The following is a 9,401-nucleotide window of genomic DNA, read 5'->3' as shown; positions in this document are numbered from 1 at the left end:
ATTGCCATGGCGAAGTTATTGTACTGACATTGCCATGTGTGCCAGCTGCGAACAATTGGATCTCAATTAATCTGGAACCCTAACTGGTGTGTCCAAATGTTATGACAGATAAATATATATAGATATGAAAGGTAGGTCATGGCCAGCCAGAATGAATAGCCCCTCTTGTACTGTGGTCGTCCAGTTCAAACACATAAATGATTGGATCTCCCCATGTTTCTAGATTCCCAAAGCCCTTTAATAGTTCAGGTGATAAAGAACCCTGTGCTCCAGTAACAGTGACTTATATCGTACCTCCGTCATTGTGATGCAGATACTATTACACAAGGGTGGGAGTTGGGGACCACTGCACTACAATCATTTTGCTCTCCAATATATATTTGCAATATCATTTAGCTTTCAGAGAGTTTTAATTACCCCTGCTGCAAGCCCCAGTACCTCCCTGCAGTGCCCTGTGCCCAACTGCGGAGCCTGGCAGCCTACGGGTCGGGTCCATTCCTGAACTGACTTGTGTCGCGGTTTGACGGTCATTGAAGTTTTGGACGCAGAAAGAGAACACATTGTATACGGCTTGTTTGCATGAGCTCCAGTCACTGAGTACACAACGGGAGGTTATTACACTAATATACATCAAAGTCTAAAATATATGATGTACTGTAGTGCTTACACTTACTGTAACTAATTCTGTCCATTCTTGGCAGCACGTTGGCGTGTTAGAAGAGTCAGGCACAGGATGACTGACCGTCTGGAAGTCATGATTTATGCACAGGGACAAGGCCAGTGACATCACAGCAGCTACACTGACTGTAGTCTCATCTTTTTGACTGGAATCCAAAAACAGGATTGATTCCCATCCAGGCGCAGCGGCGATATTTCCGCAGATTAGGCGATTGTTAGCCATTGTGCATGCGGTTGAATTGTGATTATGTTCAAAGAGAGGATTCAGGGGGGGATTCAGCCTCAGACGGGGTAGCAGCTGAAATAGAACTATTACAGTAATGCAGATGGAGGCGTCAGGCCTCCTCTCATGCATTACTGATCCGAGCTGCGTCATTGGACGCGGCATCGGATCATCTGCGTGTCCATCGGCCGGCTAATTGACCATGGGGTCACAAAAGAGGCCAGGAAATCTTCGTCAGCTGACAGGGATCCTGACCTCTCGACTCACCCCCCCCCCCCCCCACAAACCTTTGCGATGTTACCGATGGTTTCGCAGTCTCGCTAAGGATTACAGGTGTGTAAAGTAAAGTGAGCGTTCTTATGTAGCGCTGCAGTCACAATGGATTAGCATACTATCGCAGTCAGACTGCGTGCGCGTAATTGCTATTGCATTTGCGATCAGGAATGAATCAGTCCCTACGTCAGGTTGGTTCATATCTGAAAACGTATGTTTTGGAGTTTAGTAGACGTCTTGGCATAAGCCTCATATATGATACAGGTTTGTACAGATAGATGATGGGATATGACTTATAAATCGCTTACAGCGGAGGTAACCCTAACAAGCCAGGTTTTCAGGATAACCATGCTTGGGCACAGGTTACTTAATTAGTACCACAGTCTATTGATTTAACCATCTGTGCTCAACCATGGATATCCTTAAAACCCAGACCGTTGGGATGCTTTGAAGCCACAGTTTGGGAACCTCTAGCTTACAGTATTTTATACAGTTTCATCAGTTCAAATGAAGAATAATAATTTCCAGTAAAATGCTCTGTGAGTACCTTGGTACTTCTGCGCTGCTTGCTATAAATACCTGCTTTGCATATAAAATAGGGATATCATAGGGCGGAGTGTGGGAAGGGCTAAGACTTGTCAGTTTTATTTAGCAACTCTCACATGTATAGTTAATAACGTGTAAATATGTCTGCACTGACAGAGGGTGTGTGTCGTACTCAATGCTGGATTATGGGTTTAGCGGGCCTGGAGGTGAAAGTGATTACAGGCCTGTCACATGACGCATCAATGTATGGCCGTGGTTTCCGAGAAGTGGGAGAGGTTTTACACATACATAAGCAGTAATGGTTCATAATATCCGGTTTAAAGATCTGGTGACCAGTACAACTAGTAGAATATGAGGATCAGTGTTTCCTCTACAGCAGATGACTGCCATTCTTCTACACGGAATGGGTACGAAGTCCTGGCGGCTGGTACTCTATCCCTACACCTCTCCCGCCCCCTAACCCTCCCTTAGTGGTGCCTAACCCTAACCTCCCCCCTAGTGCCTAAACCCAACCTCCCCCTGGGGTGCCTAACACTAACCCCCTCTTACCGCTAACTAAACCTAACCCTCCTGGAGGTGTGCCTAACCCTAACCTCCCCCTGGAGGTGCCTAACGCTCCCTAAACCTAACCCTCCCCCCACCCCCGTGGCTAATGCTAAGGGCGCCCCGGATTTACCTAGTTCGGGATGGTGTCCTTCGGCGTTCTGGCGTCGGGATTAAGATAGGAGTTGGTATTTCGACGCCTATCTTAAGTCCCTTGCAGGGATTCCGATGTCGGTATTGGGATGGCTGCATTGCCAGTACACCCCCTTTGGTGCGAGACCCGGAGCGACGGATTGCCCGTCGCTATCCGGGTCTCGCGCATGCGCACGACGGAGCCGGCTCCGTCGTACGCATGCGCTCTGGGCCACCATCGACCCGGTTGCGAGCGCTCAGCGCTTGCGACCGGGTCTGAATCAGGCCCTGTATGTGTTTGTATTTGAAACCATAGCAGTGAGCACACACATAATAATACAGTGTGGTGATCCTTACTGCCTTGTGTCTAGTCCATCCATAGCTATTACTCCACATCGGCTTTGATCAGGTCACATAACACCACCACAGTGGGCTCCAACTGTTCCTTTTGAACTCTTTGGGTCTCAACGTGATTCACCTGACTTTGCCTGTCCTTGAGACCTGCCCCAGTCTCTACCTCATCAGGGCCACCTGCGACCTGGCTGCATTATATTTGGCCAAACCAGATGTGTCTTAGGAGAGATGTACTAAGCCTTGGAGAGCGAGAAAGTGGACGGAGATAAAGTACCAACCAATCAGTTCCTAACTGTCACTTTACATCCTGTGTTTTAAAATTGACAGGAGCTGCTTAGTACATCTCCCCCTTAGTGGGGCGCCCACTGACGCGTAAAGACTCATCTTATAAAGAACAAAGGACCATCACAATAGCAGTGTGGGTAATACATAAGAATATATTCAGGATTATACAATACATTACAATATATAATACACTTATAAACACAAACACACAAACATAGGCACAACAGCAGTAATAGTACACACAATAAGTCAGGCTGGTGAGAATGGAACGTCCAACAGGCTGAACCCTTATTCCCAATTTCTGACACCCCTGATTTCTCCACACAAGTGTATTATCCATGTACTGTAACGGGAGGTGGTTAGAAAAATGCAGGCGTCTTAGCATTTAAACGCTGTTACATGGACGTGTATATATTAGGGGTGAGCAGGTTCGGATTTCTGAAAGCCCCCCCGAACCCCACCGAGCCCCCCCGATCCGAGGCCGATCAGAGTCAGGCTCGACTTTTCCCGTCTGACTGGGATCTGAAATCGAGGCAAAATGTCATCATCCCGCCTTCCGGGTCTCGCGGGTTTTGGATTCTATAAAAGGTACCCGCGTCGGCGCCATTTTCTCACTCGGCTGTGGACAGTGAAGAGGGAGGGTGGGAGTTAGGGCTGGCTGGGCTGTGTAGTGTAGTGCAGTGTAGTGTGCTGCGCTGCTGTTGTCCATAGGGGCTGTGTCCACTCCTCCAAAGTCCATAGGGGCTGGCTGGACTGTGTTGTGCAGTCAGTTGTCCATAGGGGCTGTGTCCATTCCAAAGTCCTGTGCAGTGTCCCAGTCCTAAAGGGGTGCTGCAGTGTTGTCCAGGGGGTGCTCTGTCCATCAGGGGTGTTCCCCCCAAGTGCAAAAAAACAATATATTTTTTCTGTGTTTGTGAATTGTGTGCGCAGTAGCCGCACATGCATCAACAAAGTAGCGCCAAGCATGCGCCTGTGTCATAAGTAAAGGGCCGGCTGGCTTGACCGTTAAATGGTGCTGTAACCCCCAAAGTGCACTCCAAACAAAATTAAAAAATAATTTTTTGTGTTTGTGAATTGTGTGCACTGTGGCCGCACGGTTATCAACAAAGTAGCGCCAAGCGTGCGTCTGTCTGTTAAAGGGTGGTGTAACCCCCAAACTGCACTCCAACAAAAATAAAATATTTTCTTCTGTGTTTATGAATTGTCTGCACTGTATGTGCATCCTCAAAGCAGCAGTGCCAAGCGTGCGTCTGTCTGTTAAAGGGTGGTGTAACCCTCAAAGTGCGCTGCACAAAAAAATAAAAAATTATTTTTTTTCTGTCTTTGTGAATTGTGTGCACTGTAGCTGCACGTGCATTAACAAAGGAGCAGCGCCAAGCGTGCGCCTGTGTCCCATAAGTAAAGAGCCGGCTGGCTCATTTCTTAAAGGGTGGTGTAACCCACAAAGTGCACTAGTCTCCAACAAAAATAAAAAAATATTTTCTGTGTTTGTGTGCGCCTTAGCCGCACGTATATATCAATATAACATAAATGGAGGACCAAACTTTCTCCGATTAAAAATAAAATAGGGAAAGATCAAGAACCACTTCCTCCTAGTGCTGAAGCTGCTGCCACTAGTCATGACATAGACAATAACATGCCATCAACGTCGTCTGCCAAGACCAATGCCCAATGTCATAGTAGAGGGCATATACAATCCAAATGACAAAGTTCAGGAAAATTACCTTAAAAAAAACATTGAAATCATCTGAGGAGAAATGTAAACTTGCCAATATGCCATTTACGACACGGAGTGGCAAGGAACGGCTAAGGTCTATCCCTATATCATGACTAATGGTTCAGCTTCACATGATGATGGAAGCCCTCATCCAACTAAAAAAATCAAACGAGTTAAGCTGGCAAAAGCACAGCGAAGAACTGTGCGTTCTAAGAAGATATCACAAATCCCCAAGGAGAGTCCAAGTGTGGTGGCGGTTGCGATGCCTGACCTTCCCAGCACTGGACGGGAAGAGGTGGCTCTTTCCACCATTTGCATGCCCTCTGCAAGTGCTGAAAGAAGCACCCACAGTCCACTTGCTGATATGCAAATTGAAGATGTCACTGTTGAAGTACAACAGGATGAGGATACTGGTGTAGCTGGCGCTGAGGAGGAAGTTGGCGAGGAGGATTCTGATGGTGATGTGGTTTGTTTAAATCAGGCTCCGGGGGAGACAGTTGTCCGTGGGATGAAAAAGCCCATCACGGTCATGCCTGGGCAGAAGACCAAACATTCCACCTCTTTGGTCTGGCAATATTTCTATCCAAATCCGGACAACTGTCTTGCCATATGTACCATATGTAAAGGTGAAATAAGTAGGGGTAGGGACGTTAACCGCCTAGGAACATCCTCCCTTATACGGCACCTGCAGCGCGTTCATAAAAAGTTACTGTCAAGTTCAGAAACTTTGGCTAAGACCGTAAGCAGTCCAGGGACACCTAAATCCCTTTGTCCTGTTGTATCCAAGCGCCTGCAAACCACACCGTCAACTCCCTCCTCGTCAATTTCCTCCTTAGTCAAGATCGGAAGTAGTCCTGCAGGCCATGTCACTGGCATGACTGACTCTCCTATCCGGGATTCCTCCGGAGGATCCTGCATTGCTACGTCTACTGCTGCCGCTGCTGCTGTGGCTGCTGGGAGTCGTTCATCATCCCAGAGAGGAAGTAGGAACACCACTACTTTTATTAAACAATTGACCCTCCAACAGTCCTTAGCGAGGAGGATGAAGTACGACAGCAGTCATCCTGAAGCAAAACGTATAACTGAGGCCTTGACTGCTATGTTGGTGTTAGACGTGCGTCCGGTATCTGCCATTAGTGCAGTGGGATTTAGACAATTGATGGAGGTAGTGTGTCCCCGGTTCCAAATCCTGTCTAGATTCCACTTCACTAGGCAGGCGATACTAAGACTGTACAGAAACGTCAGAAAAAGTGTCCTCAGTGTCCTGAAAAATGCGGTTGTACCCAATGTCCACTTAACCACGGACATGTGGACAAGTGAAACAGGGCAGACTAAGGACTATATGACTGTGACAGCCCACTGGGTAGATGTATCACCTTACGCAGCAACAACAGCAGCGTCACCAGTAGCAGCATCTCAGAAACGCTAGCTCGTTCCAAGGCAGGCTACGCTGTGTATCACCGGTTTCAGTAAGAGGCACACCGCCGACAACCTCTTAGAGAAACTGAGGGAAATCATCGCCCAGTGGATTACCCCACTTAGACTCTCCTGGGGATTTGTGATATCTGACAACGCCACCAATATTGTGCGGGCATTACATCTGGGCAAATTCCAGCACGTCCCATGTTTTGCTCACACAATAAACTTGGTGGTGCAGAATTTTCTGAAAAGCGACAGGGGCGTGCAGGAGACGGTTTGGGTGGCTCAAAAAATTTCTGCCCACTTTCGCCATTCAGCGACTGCGTGCCGAAGACTGGAGCACCAGCAAACACTCTTGAACCTGCCCCGCCATCACCTGAAGCAAGAGGTTGTGACGCGGTGGAACTCAACCCTCTATATGCTTCAGAGGATGGAGGAGCAGCAAAAGGCCATTCAAGCCTATACATCCACCTATGACATAGGCAAAGGAGGGGGTATGCACCTGACTCAAGCGCAGTGGAAATGGGAGGGGCTGGGCTGCACATCCTAATATTAAACATGATATTAAACATTTCCTGTGTGTGTGTGTGTATTTAAGGTACATTCTGAAGGTGAGACCCCTTCTTTGGGCTAGCACTCTTCCTGCCTGCCCCAGGTGATTTTAACTGGTATGGGTCCTTGCATTGCAGTACACACATCTAATGGGCTCTATGATAGGTAAGTCCTAGATAAATTAATTAGTGTGTCAGTATTAGAGATGTCAGGGACCCACCTATATAAGGTTCACCGAGACGTGGTAGGTGGGCAAACATCTTTGGCCAAACATGTACTAAGAAACCTTACATTTAAAACCATGTTAATTATTGCAGTCTATTATAGATATTTTGATCATTTGTATTCTTAGTGCTTATAGTGTGCACCTGCTCCTCCCCCCCCCCCCCTCTCCTTTTTGCTGTCAAGCGCAGTGGAGAATGATTTCCATGTTGTGCAAGGTTCTCCAGCCCTTCGAACTTGCCACAGGTGAAGTCAGTTCAGACACTGCCAGTTTGAGTCAGGTCATTCCCCTCATCAGGCTTTTGCACAAGCAGTTGGATTAAGTGAAAGAGGAGCTAAGATGGAGCGATTCCACTCGGCATGTTGGTCTTGTGGATGAAGCCCTTCATTCACTTTGCCAGAATTCCAGGGTGGTCAATCTCTTGAAATCAGATCACTACATTTTGGCCACCGTGCTCGATCCTAGGTTTAAGCCTATGTGGTGTCTCTCTTTCCGGCCGACACAAGCCTGCAGAGGGGCAAAGACCTACTGGTGAAAACACTGTCAGCTGAAGCGGAACGTGACACGTCAACAGCTCCTTCTTTATTTTCTCCCACAACTGGGGCTGCCAGGAAAAAACTTGGGTATCCTAAGCAATCCGCTGGCAGTGATGCAGGGCAGGCATTACCAAGTTTGGACATCTGGTCTGGACTGAAGGACCTGGCAACAATTTCTGACATGTCTACTGTCACTGCATATGATACTGTCACCATTGACAGAATGGTGGAGGATTACATCGGTGACAGCATCCAAGTAGGCATGTCAGACAGTCCGTACCTGTACTGGCAGGAAAAAGAGGCAATTTGGAGGCCCCTGTACAAACTGGCTCTAGTTTACCTGAGTTGCTCCCCCTCCAGTGTGTACTCTGAAAGAGTGTTTAGTGCAGCCGGGAACCTTGTCAGCGAAAGGCGTAGGAGGTTGCTTCCATAAAATGTGGAGAAGATGATGTTCATAAAAATGAATTATCAACTCTTCCAGGGAGACCAGTCTCCAGAACGTACAGAGGGACCTGTGGTGGTGGATTCCAGCGGGGACGAATTAATACTCTGTGAGGATGAGGATGTACACAACACTGAAGAGGATGAGGAATTGGTGGATGAGGAGGATGAGGACGACATCTTGCCTCTGTAGAGCCAGTTTGTGCATAGACAGATTAATTGCCAGCTTGTTTTGTGGGGGCCCAAACGAACCAATCATTTCAGCCACAGTCGTGTGGCAGACCCTGGCGCTGAAATGATTGGTTTGTTAAAGTGTGCATGTCCTGTTTATACAACATAAGGGTGGGTGGGAGGGCCCAAGGACAATTCCATCTTGCACCTCTTTTTTTTCTTTGCATTATGTACTGTTTGGGGCCTAGTTTTACAAACTGCCATCCTGTCTGCCACTGCAGTGTCACTCCTAGATGGGCCACGTGTTTGTGCCGCCCACTCGTGTCGCTTAGCAAAGTCATCCAGCTACCTCGGTGCAACCTTTGGGACATAAAAACACTATTGTGAGGTGTAAGGTGTTCAGAATAGACTGGAAATGAGTGGAAATTAAGGTTATTGAGGTTAACAATAGCATAGGAGCAGAAAAACCAACACATTCTGTGATTTTAGCTGTTTTTATGCTTTTTAAAAAAATACAGATCCAAAACACAAAACCCAAAACACGGAAGGGTGGTTTTGGCAAAACCAATCCAGATCCAAAACACGAAGAAAGATCCAAAACCAAAACACAAAAAGTGGCCGGTGCACACCCCTAGTATAAATTAGCCCCTGTGATCTCCTACGCAGCATGAGAGCTCTCTGCGTGTCAGGAGAGACGCTGTGGGAGAGACGCTGTGTATGAGACAGGTCAGACCTGCTGCATGGCTGGTCAATGTTAGGGAGGCCAAACTCTGGATCGGGATCGGCGGGATTCAATCCCAGGATTCGGGATTGGCCTCCCTAGCGGCGACTGGGCAGGAAGCCAGGCAGTGGTGCCTAGGATGGGAGCCAGCTCCCTCCCTAGTCACCGCTGCCCGGGTCCCCAATCTCCTGGCTGTGTGCACTCGGTGGGTGAGCGGACCTCACGCTGCACAGCCCTGTGCCGACTAGAGCACCTGCCCACCTTCCCGATTCTCTACTCTACAGGCTCCATCAGCCCCCTTCAAGCTCCACTACCCGGTAAGTCACTGTGGGGGCTGGGCGGGGGGCATTTTATTTTTTAAATTAAGACCATCCGGGGAATACTGGGAATCCTGGGTTTGACGTTTTTTCAGTCCAGAATCCCTGGTAAGCGGCGTGATATTGGCCTCCCTACTCTATGTGTGTTGATGTTATTCTTCTTATTATTATTATTGGGCTTGATTCACTACCGTACGCAATTGCGATAACGCACGCAATCTGGCTCTTCTTTAGTTCTGCATATGGATCACAGTGCGCGTGCGCAAACCG

The sequence above is a fragment of the Taudactylus pleione genome, unplaced genomic scaffold (assembly GCF_031769625.1).
Source record: "Taudactylus pleione unplaced genomic scaffold, aTauple2 ptg000494l, whole genome shotgun sequence".
NCBI lineage: Eukaryota > Metazoa > Chordata > Amphibia > Anura > Myobatrachidae > Taudactylus > Taudactylus pleione.
This window is presented reverse-complemented; position numbering follows the sequence as displayed.